Source organism: Sciurus carolinensis, chromosome 6 (assembly GCF_902686445.1).
Source record: "Sciurus carolinensis chromosome 6, mSciCar1.2, whole genome shotgun sequence".
Taxonomy (NCBI): domain Eukaryota; kingdom Metazoa; phylum Chordata; class Mammalia; order Rodentia; family Sciuridae; genus Sciurus; species Sciurus carolinensis.
Genome location: NC_062218.1, coordinates 74,121,426 through 74,142,454, shown reverse-complemented (window position 1 = coordinate 74,142,454; position 21,029 = coordinate 74,121,426).

Here is a 21,029-nt window from a genome sequence, read left to right as displayed (position 1 = left end):
CAAAAGATAATTATGAAATAGCTAACATTCATTTGACCACAAGCAATAAATAATTTATGAACTGGGTGTTTGAAATTATGCAAATATTCTAAATACTTTTTGTTGCCTGTACATCTGAGTAAGTATGATTCAGAAGAAAGTGTGCGATGGATTAATAGATTCAACATTGAAGAGATTTGCATTTCTACAGAGTTCTTTTCTTTGCTGGCTCCTACTATCTTTAGTATCATGGCTCAGAAAACAAGCTTGACAATACTGTCTCTAAATGTATTTGAATATCCTGGCATCCCTATTCATCAGCCTCTTTGATGCTTTAAATGTCTTTTGCTTTCTTTCCAGAACTCTTTATGAAGGCAGAGAGATATGCTTTTAGTAGAGTATCCAACTATATTATAATACACACTAAATGGAGGGGGGAAACGGGGCCTTTAAATATTTTATATATCTTTGATAGCCCATAGCAGAGTTCTGTTAGAGTAAGTTGCATAATGGGCTCACGACTACATCATAGTGCATGCCATTATATACAGGTACCACATGCAGCATCACAGCAGTGACCAGGAACTGTTGTCTTCATAAATTCCCTAAGCAAAATGAGCATCTTACTGACACCTATAAATTGGTGGACAAACCCTACTGAAGTTACATTAACATTGCCATTGGTGTGGACTAACTGCATAAAAGAAATGTGTTTGATTTGGGACTTTTAATTGAGTATAAGAAGGCTTTCTCACTTTAATAGGTATCATCTAAAAATACTTCTTAGAAACAACTAAGAAATCTGAGGTTATTTATTTTCATTTCTTTATACATCTTGTGGTGGAGAATGAACCACCCCTCCTATCCCACTCCTTGCAAAATGAAAGGTAACATTGTTTTCTTAAGTTATTCATAAATAGTGAAATGAGGGAATACGGGCATTTAGGTGGAGTTTCTGCTAATAAAGATATTCAAAAGTCTCTAAGCAATGTTACTATACTAAGGAAATATTCATTCTTAATATTGCTAGTAAATGTGTTGCTGTTTCATCTAACAGCTTTCTTTAAAGAGATGTACCTTTGGTCTCTGACCAAAATTTCATCACACAAAGTAACATATGTATTGATAGATTTGTGCCTCCCATCATTTTTGTAAATCCAACAAGTATTTAAAGAATAAGAGGAGAGAGTTAAACTGGACAAAAAGCTTATAGATTGGCACAGACACTTGATCTTGAAAACCTGTTTTTCTCTGTAAACTCTGATTGCTTACCAGCTATTCAAAGTTTTGCTTATATCAAAAAATAATAATTCCCATTATGTGAGTTTATACCTTCACTATTTATTTTCTCTGAAGGAAACAATTTCACTTAATACTATCTCACTCTTTCATAATAACAAAAATTTCTAAAGTAATCATTAAACTTAACAGTTAATTAAAATATAAGATTTCCCTTACTATCTGATTACTATTTGATTGACTCACATCCTCAAATATCTTCTTTATCCATCCTGCATTTAATTCTTTTTCTTTCTTTCTTTTCTTTTCAGGTGTTCACATGTATGCTTTTCTACCCTAAAATTGCAAACCCACAAACTGATGACTTGAACAAAGAACTCACTCTCTGTGGCACTGTTGGATGAATAACACTGCTTATTTCATTTTTCTTTAAATGTGCTATCTCTTGTTCTGTGTTGGCACAGCACGGAATCTCCTACCTGCCCCACTTCCCCCCAAATGGAAGACGGCATTGTTTTCTTACGTTAACAATAAATAGTGAAGCAAAAGAACACATCAAAATCCATGTGGCCTGGGGATTGAGCACTCTGCTCTACATAGAATTCAACGGAGTTAACTTTAAAACATTCCTTTTCATTTAGAGCACTCCCTTAAACGGTGGAAAGGATAGAGCACCATATAAGCTGCTTACATTTCTACTGCACATTTTATCAGGAAAGCTATCTATCCCAGATTTCTTCTCTTCAGAAAAATTTTAATGATCCAAGGTCACACCTCTTAAAAAGAATGAGGTCTAGTTTTACATAAGAAGGTCCAACTTGTAGGGTTTTATTTTCTTTTTATGCTCAGACCTCACAAACCGAGGACCACAGTCTTCAAATAGCATTCCTTGTTAAAATTGAACTCAGGAAAGAAGGTTATTCTACCTCAGAATTTTAAATAAAGCTTCTACAACAAAGTTGAGTGTTCCAAAGCTTTAAATAAATCTGAATTAAAGCAGCACTCCATCACTAAGGTGCTTAAATCGGGTTCTTGATTCCCTTACTCTTGAAACATGGTTTGGCATGGGGTGGGGGTAGGATGTAGACCTGGGATTGCTTCTCAAAGTGAGGCCTCAGACCACCTGCATCTCCGTCACCCATGGGGCTTACTAAAAGATTCTTAGGCCTGTCTCAGTCCAATTGAATCAGACTCTCTGCAGGGGGGCCCTGACCACAGTACCCCTCCTGACATATTCTCCAGGCAATTCTGGCATGCACTGCAGTTTGAGACCACTGCTGGGCATTCATCATTGTTGTCCAAGGAGTCCAGCTGGTGTCAACTTTTAACCTCTTAAATTCTACAATTTCTGGAGACTTGATGCATTTACACTGAACCTTGCCTCCACCTCTTTGAGGCCAGGATTATGTTAAGAAGATTAAGGTCCCTCCAGATATTCAGAACTTTTGTCTCCCTGCTGTCAGCAACCAAGGAAGCTGGCAAACGCTGGTCTCTCACAGTAACATTTAGTGCCGGTCAACACACCGTATGGGCTAACATCTGAGCCCAGAAATAGGAAAGGCGAGTATAAATAGATTTGAATTGGGGTTGGACAAGGATTTGGCAGGCAAAAAATGACTGTGTGTTGATGGGGTGGGAAAGGAGAGCTGCCAATTCAGGGATCCGTGGTTGAGGAGCTTCCTGACCCCCGTCCACTCTAGAAGCGAGAAGTTCCTGTATGCTCTCTGGACTTTGAGCCTTTGGCTATAATTAGGGAGGTTACTGCTTTCCCTGGCTTCTTCCACATGCATGTTAGTTGTGTTTGGCATTAAGCAGCAGTGTTTGAAGAGTGTCTGGCCCCCACCACCAGCATCTAGTTGAGCCAGTCAGTGGAAAAAATGACAATGGTATCTGGCATAGAACTCAGGTGTTAAAATACCTTTATTAAAATAGAGGAAATAGCACCTATTAGGAAGTGACCCCGAGCTACCAAATTTTATTAGACTGGGAGGAGGTGTTTCCCTCCTTTAAAGCATACTGTAAATTCCCTTATGTCTTTCATGGTATTTAAGTACAGAAATGGGTGCATTCAGTAATTTCAAATTTTCAGTGCTATTTTTATTGCAACTCACTTTGTGTAGTACCAGGGAATACCGAGCTGTGACTTGGCATGTTTCAATAAAACTTTTTGTACATATTTAGCTAAAAAAGAAAATTTGATGGGGTAAGAGAGAGAGTCAACACTACTGGCAACTTCCCATTAGCAGTGCAGGAGGTAAAAGTCAAAAATAAAGCTTGTGGGATAAGTCTGAACATGGCATCCACACTTAAAAGAAATGACATTTCCCTTTTTCATCCTGAGGTGGGAGAGGAGACTTGACAGTAGTGAGTGAAACCTCACTCCGTAATATTCGTCTGAAGCCAGCCCTGATGTCAGCAGTGAGCATGTGAAGCTATGGATGAAGTGGGCCGTGTCCGCCCTCCACAGCTCTGCAAAACCGCTTTAAAGTCAGCACGAGGTGCCGGCTCTCCCCTCCCCTCAATGAAAAGCATACTTCTTGATTAAAAATGTATGTTTCTAGTTTATGCCAAAACAAGAGAGCATTATTTTCAGGATGATCATAGAAACCAAGTTAAATGTGTTTCTTATTTCAAGAGATAAAAAAGCATCGCAACTTGGTAAAGAAACAGTTCAGTGCTGGATGTTGGTTTAATGTAGCACTACTATGCAGGTAATTTATTTTGAAACACAGTGATGTATGAAAATCTTCAGCATTTTTGACAGAATGAGATTACACATCCATCCCCCTCTATGCTTTAAAGAAAGAAAAAAATCTTGACTTAGCCTGCCAATGTTATAGATAATACCTGCATATGTCTGCCTTGTAATACTTCTCCTGCTTTTCCCCTTGGAGAGAGAGGGATTCCTGAGATAATTTCATTCACATAGAGTTCCCATAGGGATGGTCAGAAAAAGATATTGAGGATTATTTGTAGTCCTGTTGGACAACTTCTCAAGTTCATTTGACCCTTCCTTGTCAGTCAGGAGACTAAGGATAGTTTGAATATGGATGGAAGAGAGAATGTGTAGGGCATCCAGGTGCCTCCTTTTGCAGAGGGTGAGCTATTTTAGAGGGAAGAAGCACATGGTAAGGCATATACTTATATAGATGCTCTTTCTAGGCTTGGAAAGAAAAATACTACTGTCTGACCCAGAAAGCAAAATTACTAAATCATAATGTATGATTTAGTACATTAGTATGTGTGTGTGTGTGTATTTATACATACACATACACATATACATATATACAGATATATATACATACATGCATATATACATACACATATGTATGTATGTGTATGTATACGTGTGTGTGTATATATATGTATATGTCCCACAATGAAACAAGGCATCTCCTAATTTTAGCAACTTATGCACTCTAGAACAATATTAACTATGACTACCAATTTCATATCCTTGACCTTAAGAATACTTTAAAGTATAAATTAGTTTATAAGCACAAATATCCATATTCTTCTGGATATTTTCTCTTCTAACTTAATTGCTTTTTAAATCAATACACATAGTTAGACGTTCACCTGTTATTCTCCAAACTAGAAATTATCAGCAAATATTTCTTGCTTCTTCTAGTTTTTTTAACCTAGATCCAAGAAGCCTCTCTTGAATCATTAAGATTTAACTTTGCTTAAAGTTAAGCATTAAAATACATGTTGTGGCAGGAAGTTTTCTTGGAAATTAGTAACCCATGAATGACATTCAGAGTAAATCTTAGATTCCTTGATTAAACAGGACAGTGCATAGAATAACCATTCTAGACAATTCATTTTTCTATAATAATACACTAAAGATATACAGCAATATTAGAATCTATATCAAAAGTAAATTGTAAAATTATGCACAAAATAATTAATATGTAAAACCTTAGAAATGTGGAATTATTTTAATATATTCATTATTTATTTAGTATATTCTATGTGCCTGGAGATACATCAAGTATTAAGAAGTGTCCAAGAATCACATGGAACTGTTACTTTCCTGAAGAAATGTATAACATCGATCAGATTTTAATGAGTGACTAAAGAAAAGCATATCTCAGAATAAATTCAGAGCATAAACATGACACTTAATATAAATATAATGATCAGCAGATAGAGACATTGGTCTGAGAAGCAAAAGGTAAAACAATGTTTTATTACCTCAAAACTAGCAACATTATTGTTTTCAAGTCAACCATGCCTAAAAATTGTGGTTACTGAGAAGTAAGCTACCAAAATGCACACATGCCATACAAAATACCTTTCCAAATTTTTCAGATTGTTTTTCATTCAATTCCAACACACATTCACATGAAGTGTCTTATGTCAAGGCCAACCGTATTCCAAAAACTGAATATTAAACCTATAAGTCTCATGGTATTATATAGAAATGATCTTTAAAGTTTTGCAACTTGAAAAAACCATAGATATAAAAACCTTACACTTTCTCAATAGAACAGTCAACCTATTTCTTGGATCAAGTACCCTGGGCATGGAAAATTGCTAGACTATTGGTTTGGAGTATTTCTGGGACTGGAACTGTGTTACCACCACGGCTACCCAGGCATAATAGGCACTGCTAGTCCTTTAGTTATTGTTATAGCTGCTAGGGGTCTTTTAATAGGTTATTTAGAAAAAAGAAAAGAGGACAATTGGCCCTGGGTGGTTTTCAAATGGTGCTATTACTGGTTTGTTTTCATAGATTGGCAGTACCCTACAAGAGGCAATGTTCAAGAAATAAAATTACAGTTGTATTAACAGCTTCAAATTAGGGGTATTTTTTCAAAGCATTGTGTGGGTTTTACTGAAGCAAGAATGAGTGGTTTTAATTGGACCTTCCTCCATAAAGGCCTTGAGGAAAACTCTTCAGTCCAACCAAAGGACTGGAGAACCAAGGCAAGAGTCACACACACTATTATTTTATGAAATTCCTGGTCAGTGTCTGACAAAATTTTATCTTGATTTATTTTTTAGAAAATTATAATTCTGGGATCAGTTTCTTTGCAATAGAGGATATTGTGGAGTTTAATGATCTCACTTTGGTAGAAAATCTTCAGAAGCCGAATTGCCCCAGGTTCCTGCATAATAAAATGATCTTCTGAAAAGTTGACTAGCATATTTTGGCTGTGAGCATCAGAAAATACCACAAACAAAATATTTGTATAGCTTATAAAACACTCAAGCTGAATATTAAAAGCATCTGTTTTCAAGGAATATAATTATAAAGTACTTGAAGTGAATCAGGAGGCAGGATTCACAAAACATTAAACATGTCATAAACAAGTCATTTGACTCATCCAAATACTATGGGTAATAGATGGACTGTTGGTTTACAAAGAAATACTTTCATTGAAGATTCTGACATCAGAAACCATGACGGCAAGGGTCAAAAGCTTCCTGATGTCATTCTGGGAAAAATAAATTCTGGGCCACTTACAGGAGCAGTTTGATATTATTTTTTAAAGAAATATGTGAGTACAGATAGCCTGAATATTTTATCTTTTAAGAGACATGTAATCTGACCTATTCAAACCGTCCAGATGATTACAATAAGGTGTTGGTGGTGAATATCAGAGTGACTTATACACCCATGAGAGTGGTCACATTTAATCTGTAAAAGGACATTAACTGCCCCTCTGGAGCAAAAGATTCCTATGTGTTCAAATGCAAAATATTTCTTTTGTTTTTATCTGGGCATATCAAAAACAAGAAACTTCATTGCAGGCATTATGAAATCGAATGGAATTCATAATGGCATTGCTGTTTTGTGAAAGAAGAGCAGACAGAACCCACTTTCTAAGATTAAATTGAAACTTCCTTCTCCAAATGTTAAGCTAAAATTATGGGCAAAATTCTTTTCTCACATTTACATCATGGGACTTAAGCCTGTTATTCTTTCTTCCTACAAGACAGGCTCCTGAGAGTCCTACATACTTATCAGGAGCAAAATATTGCATTCGACATCTGCAATATACATCTTTGTTGAATATTTCCTGAATCAAAATGCAATCCTGTTTTATATTGTTCTCCTGAGGTCTTGGGGAAAAAATTGTCTTTTTGCAGCCTCAAAAATTATATTAATTTTCAGAAAGCTCATCTCTGAAAGCATTAATCCTTCCAAAATATGTCAACAAAGATCATTTTACCCCACACGTACATGCGTAAACTTTGTACTGCTTACAAAAAGAGAAAGGTGAGGAAGAAAGGGGGTGAAGAGTAAAATACTGTGAAAAGAAGAGGTCACTAGGTGCAAAGACTGATGCTTCCAAAAGCCACTGGATCTGAGGTTAGCATATCCTGATGTATTCATGGGGAGCAGTTGCTAAAATTGTAAGACTCTAAAACAAGTATTGAAGCTTTATGTTCTCTTTTATAAAACTCTCACTCTCCTTTTTTGTTCATTTAATGTGTTTTATTTGACTGCTGATTGGAGTATTCGACCCTGACAGTTCTCTTCACAGACAGAATGTTAAACCTGAGAACCTTTAGCCAGCCACACAAGACCAGCCTTGGGACCCAATGACATCTTTGAACTCTGGCTCTTTCCTAGAGCTTGATTAGAGGTTTTATCCTGACTGCCAAAGGGAATGGGAACCTTTAATGAGAAATTCTGTTTTGTATGGGAATCACTGATACAGGAAGGAGAAGAACTCTACAAATTAGAAGCCAACTTGGCCGAAAAGCTACAGGACTGAAAAATCACTTTAAAGAATCACACCATTATAAATCACCATATAATTAGGCATGCAATATATAAAATGAGCATAAAGCATATGGAGAACAATTTTTATAGATATTGTTAATATGAATTTTAAATGCCACCATAAATTTTTTGCTACCTCAAATTCATAGTGATTTAACAGTTTGAATCAATGAAAATTCTACCATTTGAAAAGAGAAAATATATGTACCACATCTGATGTTATTTGATGTTCTCTTTACTAAGAATACTTTTTTGCTTTGGATTTGCAAGGTTTCTGGAAAAATGTATTTCTATTGATGTTATTTTACTTGTACTCTTCTTGTTTCTTTATTAATACAGAATAACTAAATAAAAGAATTTTGTAAAGGAAAAAGTACAAATGCTTTCTGAAAAGCACACCCTCTGAACAATGGTAGGTATGCCATTAAACATGAGCTTACCTTGTTTAGCCTGAATTCTCCTCTCCTTATGAATTCACTGTCTTAAAATTAAAAATCTGAACTAGGGGTCCAAAATATTCAACTAATCTGGTGAAGATTACTAATAAATTAATGAATTACCAGTGGGCTTAGTTGTTAAATTAGATTAAGACTTAATCTAATTTAGAAGATGCATTGAATTATTCTATAGGTCTTCATTAAGTTATTCTGAATTATTCTATATGTGTGTTGGCTATAATTAGATGGATTTTCTATATAGACAAGACACCATGACATTTCAGCCACAGTCACGATTTCCATAGAGACACCAAACTGCATAAGGGAGAGAAGCAGTACTGGGGCCTGATGCTGTCTTTTAATGGTTGCTAATATAGAAGATAAACTTAGAACCATATTATTTTTATCTCTGTTAGGATTTCATTGCTTTGATCCATTCACGAACACAAAGTTCAAAGTTTTATAAAAGTTCAGGCATAGATTATATGGCCTGCAACATGACAAACCCTGCAGGATACAGGTAGGAGAGAGCATGAATCTTTCTCACCTGGGCCATTATGCTAGCAAATTGATTATACCCATCACCACATGGAAGGCAAACAGATACTGTAGTTTCTATTGGTGCCCTAGTTTTTCTCTTTTTCCTTTCCCCATGTTTTAGCCATTCAATCTAGTACACCACTGAGATCCTCTTCTCTTTACCTCTCTTACAAGTTGTCTTTTCTTTGTTCAGAAAACACAGATATGTGCCAGGAATACTAGATGTTTACTGTAGTTACTCATGCAGGCTGAGTATTTTAAGGCAAGGAAACTAGTGGTTTAAAAAAGATCTCTATTTTAAGACAATCCACCTCCAGTGCTACAAAATGCAATACAAAAGTGTTTGCTGAAATATTTAGCGGTTACCAGTGGAACTGAAGAATTAAGGCTCAGAAATAAAAAGATATAGACTTGATAGCATATTGAACCAATGTAATTAATTTTAACTTTCAATTACGGCTAAGTGTGGGAGTTCCACATAGTCATAATTCAACAGTTCTCAGCATTTTACATGCCTGATACCATTCATTTGACTGTTTTTTTTTTTTTCAGCAACAACCACAGGATTCTTTAGAGTGTTTGCTTGTCAACTAAAATATGAGCTGTATCTTCCAGCTTTATGTCATATGCAAATTTCATCAGCATTACATCAACATTTTTTACATGAAAGGGAAGAAAAGATTTTCAAATGGTTTGTTTATATGAATGTGTATTTACACATTTGCACATATATGCATCCATCTCCAGAAGCACTCTTTTTAAAGATTTTTTGATAGTAAGTACGGAAAGACAAAAAATATTAAATATCTTGTCCAAGGTTACAGAAGTACTTGTGCCACATATACTCATGATTCTGCAAGACTCATGAGTCCCTTGAGACTTCCAGAAACGTACCAGTTAGTCTCCCTCCTCTCTAGACCCCACTTTCCTCTTCTCATCGGTCACCCTTATCTGGAATCACATCACTCATTCCCCTCCTTTATCATATGTATGTGTTTATGGGCATGATATACTGTTCATTTTTGCCTAGTTTTGAACTTTACCAACAGTTTATGTCTGCATTTTTGGAGGCTTTTTTATTTGACTCCATTCTATATTCTTAAGATCCATCTGTATTATATGTAGCTGTAGATCAAAGCAATATTTATTGATGCATAATATTCCACTATGTGACTATATCATACTTTTTAAATTTATTAACCTCATTTTTTGGTTTTTCTTCTTCATTTGTTTTTCTTTCTTTTTCCTTGCTTTTGTGACACTTCACTGAGAAAATTCAAGTACAAGCACACATAGAAATTGAATACCTGGGTCACAAGATAAATGGTAAACCTTAAAAAACCAATTTGTTTTCCAATTTTTATCTGTACTTTTGACTGCCTTTGCAGCTAATGTATATTTAATATTAAATGAGAATTTGAATCAATAATATGAATATATTATTTGAATAAATAAATAAGAATATAACAACATTTTCAAAACATATTAAAGAATAAACAATAAAACTTATGCCCTTCCCATTTCTGTCCATTAGTCCTTTACGCCCCTCTTCAAAAACAAGTATTTTACCAAACTTTAATAGACTATTCTTTAAAAATTCTTACTATCAACAAATCATTGTTTGAGTGTGAATTTGAATTTTGAAATATTCAAATATATTTATGGTCAGTTTAAGGAATCATTAAGCAACAAAATTTTGGATCACAATTTACACCTAAAGAATAATGAGTCAATGTAACACTGAAATGTTATGACTGACATCATTTTTAGGGGCGGGACATATTTAGTGCTGAGAGCTTTCCTGCCTAATATCACGTATAAGTCAAGGATGACCACTTTCACAACTGCTACTCAGCAGCGTATGAGAGGTCTTATCCTGTATAATACCACAAAGAGGAAGAGAGGGACTGTGGGCAGAAAAGAAATAAAATTATTCCTATTCACAGATGATATAAATATTTGCACAGTCAATTCTGAAGAATCAGCAGAGGGGGGAAAGCTATCATAACAAGTAAATTGAGGAAATCCCAGGATAAAAGTTGATACTTTTATAAATAAATCCCAATTATATTTCTACCTATTACGAAGCACAAGAAATCAAAGCAAGAATCAATACATGGGATGGACTCAAACTAAAAAGCTTTTTCTCAGCAAAGGATACAATCAAGAATGTGAAGAGAGAGCCTACAGAGTGGGAGAAAATCTTTTCCACATGCACTTCAGATACAGCACTTATCTCCAAAATTTATAAAGAACTGACAAAACTTTACACCAAAAATACAAAGAACCCAATCAATAAATGGGCCAAGGAACTGGACAGACACTTTACAGAGGAAGACATACAGGTAATTAATAAATATATGAAAAAGTGTTCAACATCTGCAGTAATTAGAGAAATTTAAATTAAAACAACTCTAAGATTTCATCTTACTGCAATTAGAATGGCTTATATCAAGAACACAAACAATAATAGACGTTGGCGTGGATGTGGGGGAAAAAGCACACTTTTATATTACTGGTAGAGTTGCAAATTGGTTCAGAAACTCTGGAAAGCAGTATGGAAAATCCTAAGAAAACTTGAATGGACCCACGTTTTGCCCCAGTTATCCTACTCCTCGGTTTATACCCAAAGGACCTAAAATCAGCAAACTACAGTAACACAGTCACATCAATGTTTATAGCAGCTCAGTTCACAATAGCTAGATTGTGGAATCAACCTAGATGCCCTTCAACAAATGAATGGATAAAGAATCTCTGGTATATATACACAATGGAATACTATTCAGCCATAAAGAATAATAATATTATGGCATTTGCAAATAAATGGAATTGGAGAATATCATGCTAAGTGAAATAAGCCGATCCCAAAAAACCAAAGGCCGAATGTTTTCCCTGATAAGTGGAGGATGATATATAATGGGGGTGGGGGTGGGCAATGAAAGAATAATTGGGGAACTTTAGAATATGTAGAAGAAAATGAGAGGGAAGTGGGGTATGAAAAATGGTGGAATGATACATCATTGCCCTATGTACACGTATGGTTACATGAATGGTATCAATCTACATTGTGCACAACCATAGAAATGAAATTATGTACCCTATTTGTGTACAATGAATCAAAATGCAGTCTGTAAAAAATTAAAAGCTAAATAAAAATAATAAAAATTTTAAAAAGAAATGTATGAGTTGATATGGAAATAAGTTAATTAATAAATATCTGACAAGCACCAAAAAATAAAGAACAAATGATGAAAAAATTGTTAATAAAAATATTATTATTAGGATTACAAACTTACAAATTATATCAAAGATACATTGAACTCAGTATTAAAAACTACAAGACTACTCTTGATTAAAAAAAAAAACTACAAGATATTGCTAAGAGAAGTTAAAGAAGAGATAAATATGTAGAAAACCAAAACAGAGCCATGGATTAAAAGTCAAAAAGCTGATTTTTATATTTGTAACTACGAATTGCTACAAATCACTGTAACAGCTGAGAAAAGAATAACACTGAGGACTTAATACGACTTTATTCTAATACCTACTACCAAACTCTAGTAATAAAACTAAAGTATTGGCAAGAGAATGTGTAATGGACAGAAAAAAATAGAGACAAGTCCAAAGCAGACACAATGTGACATAAAGAATTGATTTTTCAACCAAAGAACCCAAGCAATCCAATAGGAAGAATCTTTAACAAACGATGCTGATGAGAAAAAGTTAGTATCAATTCCTACCTCATACCAAACCAAAAACTATTTGGGAATAGATTATGGACTTAATTTGAAAAGCTAATATTATAAAACTTTTAAAACAGAAGATAAAATATTTGCATAATAGTTGAGAATAGAAAAAGAAAGGTCACAAAAAAGCAACAATAATACAAGACAAGAAAATTCATAAGTTAAACTTCCTCAAATTTAAATTTTTCTGCTCTTCAAAAGACATTATGTAGAAAATGAATAAGCAATCACAAATTGGGAGAAAATATTTGGAAATAAAGTGTATCTTGCAAAGGATTTGTATTCATAATATTAAAGGAGCTCTTTCCAACTAGATAATTAAAAGACAATAACTAAAATTTATAAAATAGGCAAAAGATTTGAACAGACACATCATAAAGGAAGTCATACAAATGACCAATACACTCAGCAAAAAGTACATCATCATTGAAATGCAAATTAAAACTACAACTACAAACAAAACCTTACTACAGATAGAATTAGTATACATTCTTGCACTGGTGCAGAAGCAGAAAACTAGAATTGCTGGTTGAAAGGTAAACTTCTGCAACCACCTTGAAAACTGTTAACTATTTCTTATAAACACCTACAATTTAGCTCATCAGTTCTACTGTTAGGTGTTTATCTCAGAGAAACAAAACATATATCAACAAAACCACTCATAGAATAGCATAGCCAAAATTAGAAACAACCTAAATGTTTAACAATAGGAGAATGTGCAAACATACTGTGGTACATTTGTATAATGGAATAGTACTCAGCAATTAAAAAGCAGAATACTGATAACCACAACAGGAATGAATCTGTGAGATTATTCTGAGAGAGAAATACCAGGCATAAAAAGTGCACATTGTATCATTTCTTTGATGTCCAAAACAGGAATGGTGAGATCACCCATTGCTGGAAGTAATCAAGAATAATCAAAGTAACCAATTGCTAGGGACATTGAAAGCTAAGTTAGACTAGATGTCCCCCTGGGTCATGTCAGCATTAATATTCTGTGATTATAGTCATTTAGAAGTTGTTTAACAAAACATGTTGTTTAACATGACTCCTAAACTTTAAATGTTAGATGCTACCAGAAGGATGCAATTGACCTAGCAGCAATTATTATTGCTATTTTGACAAATACCCAAAATATAGTTTTTAGAAAACAGGGCAGATTGCTGCTTTATAAGCAACAGCAAAGGTTTAAGGACTAAAGAGTGTTACCTAATAAACCTGGTGGCTTATATCTTAACAATAGTAATGTCGACACATCCATTAGTTAAAGGTCAATTGAAATCCTAGTGGGAACTGAGAAGTAGGGGCATATTACTGCTTAGTTCTTGCCAGGGAAAGAAAATTTTCTAGCTTAATAAAAGACAGCTGGAGTTCCATATTTTATTCTGTATTAATCTGCTATGATATATTCTCTTAGTTGAATTGTATGAAGAAGTTAACCTCATGTATACAAGCATGACTCTAACTACAGATATGTGCCTATAAATGGAAGAAATGTGGTAACAACTTTTTCAGATAGTTGGAGCTATACTTTAGTTTTACTTGCAAACTCAACAAGTGATAGTTGCTTAAAGGTTAATTTGCAATATTTTCAGGTTTTATAAATGAACTTGGTATACTCTATTTCTTCAAAATAGACTGGATTATGTAGCACTTTGGATAGATCATTTAACGATGCATAATTTTTTAACATCATACATTGATTATTTGGGAAATCTTAGTTCACTGTTATGCAGATCTTCCAAATAATCACACATTTTATTATACACTATCAAAAACTCATATCCATTAATATCACTGTTGATGACATCAGAAAAGTCTTTACATATTGGGAAGCTGTCAAGTTCCTGGTAGTAACTGCAAGTTTTCCAAAATTCTAAATTTATCTTAAAATCTAAAATTTTATCATTGGCAATCCATACTATTTCCTTGATGTGACAAAATCATTTAATTATTCATGAGCCAATATTTGCCAAATACTCATCTAACTAATCATTGGGTACTTGCCAATCATTTTCCCAGTAGCATGGGGTACATTTACCTTGTAACTCAATAACTAGTACAACTGTTTCTTCAAGACAAACATGCTACTTCAGCACACAAGTGTTTTATGTGTACTTCCCATTTTATTGTATAGCATATTAAAAAGTTATGTACTCAAGGATGGAGAAATAATACAATCAATCACTTATACTACTTTTTGAAGGGCACTCTTAAGGAGAAACTGATTTATTTTTCCAATAAGTATGGGGCAGTATCTACAATTACAGTTTTATGTCAATGACTTTCTACTAAGATTTCAGAAGTTTTTCCCATCATTACATTTGCAGCATCAAAAGCATCAGTGCAAATGTCAACACTGTGACAAAAGGCCATGACATCTGCTATGGGTTGAATATGCTTTGTCCCCTCTGAAAACTCATGTTGAAATTTAATCTCCATTGCAAGAAATAAGTGGGTATAAACTTAATCTTACTGTGGTGTAAAGAGTGGAACCCTGGGAGTTGATTAAACCAGAAAAGCTCATCAGGCTAAAGTCCCTATGATTGAATATCAGTGGTTTAATAAAAGAGAGAGACCAGGAAACACACATGCATGTTCCTTGTCTCTCCCAGTGTGTTATCCCACACCACCTCCAGACTCTGCCATCAAGAAGGCCATCAGTAGATACGGCTCTTGTCCTTAGACCAGAACCGTGATCCAAAATAAACCTCTTCTTTTTTTTTTTCATAACTTTTCTTATCTATGGCATTGTGTTATTAGCAACAGAAAACTAAATAAAACAACCTTTTATTATTATTATGAAAATAACTTTGGTTCTGCAATCTTGTTAAATGTGTCAGAGGGACCCTCCCAAAGCACACTTTCAGAGTGATAGAGAAAAAGATATCATTCAGCATATTGGAAGAGTTATTAATAGAGCTATCATGGCTTTTTCAGTCTCTAACACAGGGAGCAAAGATCATAATTTGTTTCTAGAAAATCAGGTCTACATTTTTCCATTTTAAAAAATTTTTAGAAATAAAAAAGATTTTAGTATATTTACATACATATATATACACATACGTGTGTATAGACGTATAGATAGATAGAGATAGAGATATATCCACACATACAAAACAGGCAGCTTGAATTTTTGTCATCATGGTTTTGAATGATACAGGGTAGAGCACTGTATTGGACTGAGTTCTCTGTTTGGTTTTCCACACTGATTATCAAGGTAGACATGCAAGGTTTGATCAGCTTTAGCTACTGAAACTAGTCAAGAAATGGTATCTTATCACTCAGGCTAGCATTCCACCCACCCCAAACTCTATGACTTAGAATCCCACTGTAACATACCTAACTGGGCTACAGTACATTATTCAGAAAGACAGAACCATTATATTTAGTTCTGCAGTCTTAAGTGCAGTGTTTATGGGACAGATGCTAAAGGGGGAGAGAAATTTGCCAAGAAAGGCTTTAAAAGGAATTAGTAATTAGCTAGAATCACTCCTCACCCCGGACTAAAGAAATACAACATGCCTGGTATACTGTGGGGGGAAAGGTGCCCTTTAAAAATATTCCATAATTCTCTGCACTTTTTAGTTCTCATCTGCCAGGCAACATAATAACGTTACTTCCCACACATGTCCACATTAGGTCAAATATCGACTTTAGAGCCAGATTAGTAAAATAAAACATTTGTGAAAGAGCAAAATATCAGTCATAGCCAGCCAACCAGAATATTATCAAATATCAAGCAGCCGACATTTAGATTCTTTAATGTTCAGACTGTCAGTAATGAGACCTGTGTGAATTTAAACCCAGACTCTTCTTACACATTCTGCAATAGCTGAGGAAATTACTCTGGAAAAAAAAAAAAAAAACACTGATATTACTGCCTTCATTTTCCAATGAGGTCACAAGCTTCTATTTCTTCTCTCCTTCATTTTTTCCCTCCATCCCTTCCTTGCTTCCTTCTTTCCTCCCTCAAATATTTTCTAAGTGCCTACACAATGCCAGAGAGTACTGCAGTATCTCATTGTATGGTATTAGGCTTCCATGTGTTGATTACAGTGATTAGGAATCTTTGGGAACCAATGAAACAAAACTGTACCAATAATACATAATTACCTAAGATAGCAACAGCTTTTTCCCTGCAATGAAAAGTTTTCCGTAGTCTCAGCTATATTGTCATCTGTTGTGTCCCAGTTTCCATACTGATGATTGCATTTTTTTCAGTATCTCCTGTACATTTTCCTTGGAATTGTGAAATGTTCTTTTACTCAATTCCATTCATTTAATAATAACATTGACTATTTGCTTTGCAAGTACACTATGGTCCTTTTTTTATTGTTTGTATTTCCATCACTGAAATTTTGACCTATTAAACATCTTCTGTCATATTTTAAAACTATTTACGAATATGGAAAAACAGTCTAGCATAATGATAAAGTGAGGTCTTGACTCCAACATCAGTCTCCCTGAGTTCACATCCCCATTTAGTCATATCCTGGCTTTGGCATTATAGGTAAATTATCCAATCCCTCTAAACCTCTGCTTTCTTGTCAACAAAATGTTGTTAATCATAGTAACTCCTTCAAAGATTTGTTTTAAAATTAGAGGGGAAAAACTGAAAACATTTCCTCTAAAATCAGGAACAAGACAAGAATGTCCACTCTCACCACTCCTATTCAATAGTACTTGAAATTTTAGCCACAGCAGTTAGGCAAGAGAAAGAAACAGAAGATACTAACAGGAAAGAAAGAAGTCAAATTATCACTGTTGCAGATAAGATGATCCCATACATAAAAGATCCTAAAAATTCCCCTGGAAGACTTCTAGAGCTGATAAACTCAGCAAAGTAGCAGAATACTAAATCAACACACAAAAATCAATAGTGTATCTATACTTCAATAATAAATTCACCGAGAAAGAAAGAAGGAAAACTATTCCTTTCAGAATAGAATAAAAATAAAATAAAATACCCAGAAACAAATTTAACCAAGAAGGTGAAAGACCTTGATAAGGAAAATTATAAAACATTGAAGAAATAGAAGACACCAGAATATGGAAAGACTTCCCACATTTGTGGACAGGCAGAATTAATACTGTTAAAACATCCGTATTACCAAAAGCAATAAATAAATTCAATGCAATCCCCATCCAAATACCAATGACTTTCTTCATAGAACTAAAAAAAAGTTCTAAAATTCATATGAAGATTAAAATACCCAAAATAACCAAAGCAATTCTGAACAAAAGAGTGACACCAGTAGCCTCACAATACCACACTTCTAATTATACCTCAGAGCTATGATAATAAAAACAGCATGGAGGTAATGGCATAAGAATAGATATGTACTTGGGCACAGTGGCACATGCTTATGATCCCAGCCACTCCAGGAGGCTGAGGCAAGAGGATTGCAGGTTCAAAACCAACCTCAGCAAAAGCAAGGTTCTAAGCAAGTCAGCAAGACCCTGTCTCTAAATAAAATATAAAATAAGATTGGGGATGTGACTCAGTGGTCAAGTTCTCCTGAGTTCAATCCTTGACACTTATTTAAAACAAAACAAAACAAAAGGAATAGATATGTAGACCAGTGAAATAGAAGATACAGAGACAACCCACACGGATAAAATCATCTTGTTTTTGACAAAGGTGCCAAAAACATATGTTGGAGAAAAGAAAGACTTAATAAGTGATGCTGGGATATCCATGTGTACAGTAATGAAGCTAGATCTCTCTCTCACTCAGCACAAAGGTCAACTCAAATTGGATCAAAGATCTATGAAGTAGACCAGAAAACACTCCAACATACAGGCACAAGCAATTATTTACTCAAAAAGACCCTTAAGGCTCAGGAAATAATACTAAAAATTAACAAATGGAATGGCATCAAATTAAAAAAACTTCTGCATAGTAAAAGAAACAATCAAGGGTGTAAAAGGAGACTCTAGAATGGGAGAAAATCTTTGCTTGTTACTCTTACAACAGTGGATTAATAACCAAAATATAAAAAGAACTCAAGAAAAACTTAACACCAAAAAAATAATAATCCAATCAATAAATGGGCAAATGGATTAGTCACTTTTCCAAAAATAAATACAGATAGCCAACACATATATAAAAACAATGTTCAACATCTTTAGCAATCAGAGAAATATTCCTAAAAGCTATACTGAGAGTTCATCTTACTCTATTTACAATGCCAATCATCAAGAATGCAATTAATAATAAATGGAAAACAAGGAAGTGAGGAAAAAGAACTTCTATACACTCTTGGTGGGAATTTAAAGTAGTACCACCATGGAAATTGGTATGACGTTTCCTCAGAAGAGTACAAATAGAATGACCATATGATCCAGCTATACCGTTCCTCAGTATTTATACAAAAGAAAGTCAGCATATTACAGAGATACATGCGTACCCATGTTTACTGCAGTACAATTCACAGTAACCACATAATGGAACTAGCGTAGGTGTCTGTCAACAGATGAATGGGTAAAGATCATGTGGTATATATACACAATGGAGTCTTATTCAGCCATAAATAGAAACAAAATTATGCCATTTGCAGGAAATGGACAGAGTCGGAGAACATCATGTTAAGCAAAATAAGCCAGCCTCAAAAAGTGAAGGTTCCTATGTGTTCTCTCATATGTGGAGGGTGAAGGAAAGACAGATCTGAAAATATAAGGAAGATCAGAAAAGAAGAGGAAAGGGTTCAGGGGGAGAGCAAGAGGAGGTACTTAGGAATGAAATTGATTAAATGATGTTATGGGTACATATGCATAGACTATCATGAATCCCACTATGAGTGCATAACAATTATGCACCAATAAAAAAATTTAAAAACAAGAAGATTAAATTTGATAATGTACACAAAGTGCTTAGTAGAGTGCCTGGCATATAGTGAAGGAACAAACAATAATAGTGCGATAGAATTAACATGGTATACGGCTCACGTTCTTCCTAAATTCACTTAATATCCTGATTGCTACAGCTTAGTATACCTCCCACTTTTATTCATTACAAATAATTGTCATCCTTGCCTGCTGACTTTCAGAGTGTAACTTACACCATGGAATCTCCTTGGTCTCCATGTTGCTGACTCCAGATCTGGGAATCTGTCCATTTGTCAGTCTCCTTAACTACATAATCAATTTCTTATAACAAATCCCTCTGTCTGTCCACACACACACACACACACACACACACACACACACAGTAGGTATATATGTATCCAGTTGGTTATGTTTTGCTGGAGAACCCCAGATAATACAGGTGAGAATGTGGAAAACTGTGCAGGCCTCATTCCAGCTGATGACTTCCAGGTGAAACTAGAAAACCAATGTTGCAAACAATTTATTTGTCAAGAGAAGACAATAACCTGGAATGTTTACTATCTCGATTTTAAATACTAAAAATAAAATAAAATTTTGAAAAAATAAGCACAGCTAGGCATAGTGGCACACACTTGCAATCCCAGCAACTCGGTAGGCTGAGGCAGAAAGACCACAAGTTCAAGGCCAGACTCAGTAACTTAGTGAGATTCTGTCTCAAAATAAAAAATAAAAAAGACTAGAGCTGTATCTCAGTAATAAAGCACTCCCAGGTTCCCAGTAGAAAGAAAGAAAGAGAGAAACTCATAATTGTGAGAACTCATAATTGTGAGAAAGAAAAAAAGAGAGAGAGAGAGAGAGAGAGAGAGAGAGAGAAGGAAGGAAGGAAGGAAGGAAGGAAGGAAGGAAGTAGGTAGGTTGATTGGGGGAGGGAGGGAGATTGGGGGAGGGAGGGAAGGAGGAAGGAAGGAAAGAAGGAAGGAAGAAGCAAACAACATTTCATCAGCCTAGCAAAGCATGCTCAAAGGTCATGGGTATCCCAGGATCTTCAATTACTTACCACATCTTTAGATAGTTAGGAGCCATTAAAGATCTGAGCAAGATTATTCTCTTATAAGCACAAGAATTAAACCAGACAGAAGGTTCATGCTACAATGGAAGTTCAAATGATAAAAGTTCATAATAAACTCATAATTGTGAGACTAGAAAAGAAGGAAAGGAGCACTTGAGACGTGGGATAATAGGGGTTCAGGGGACACACTGCTTAACTGAAACTGAACTGAAACTTGCCATTGCAAGGCAAGGTTAACGATTAGGCCATTGATGGAAGTAGTTCTTCTCCCATCTCTGCAATAGCACATTTTCTTGACAAAGAAAAATAAAGGAAAACTTGTTCTGTGAAGTACTGTTCTTATTAATGTTAATAGTAGTTGAGGAAATAAATGTACTTCAAAATTTCAATGACCTAAGAAAAAATTTATTGCTATACATATGAAAGCCCACAGGGCTGTAGCAAAG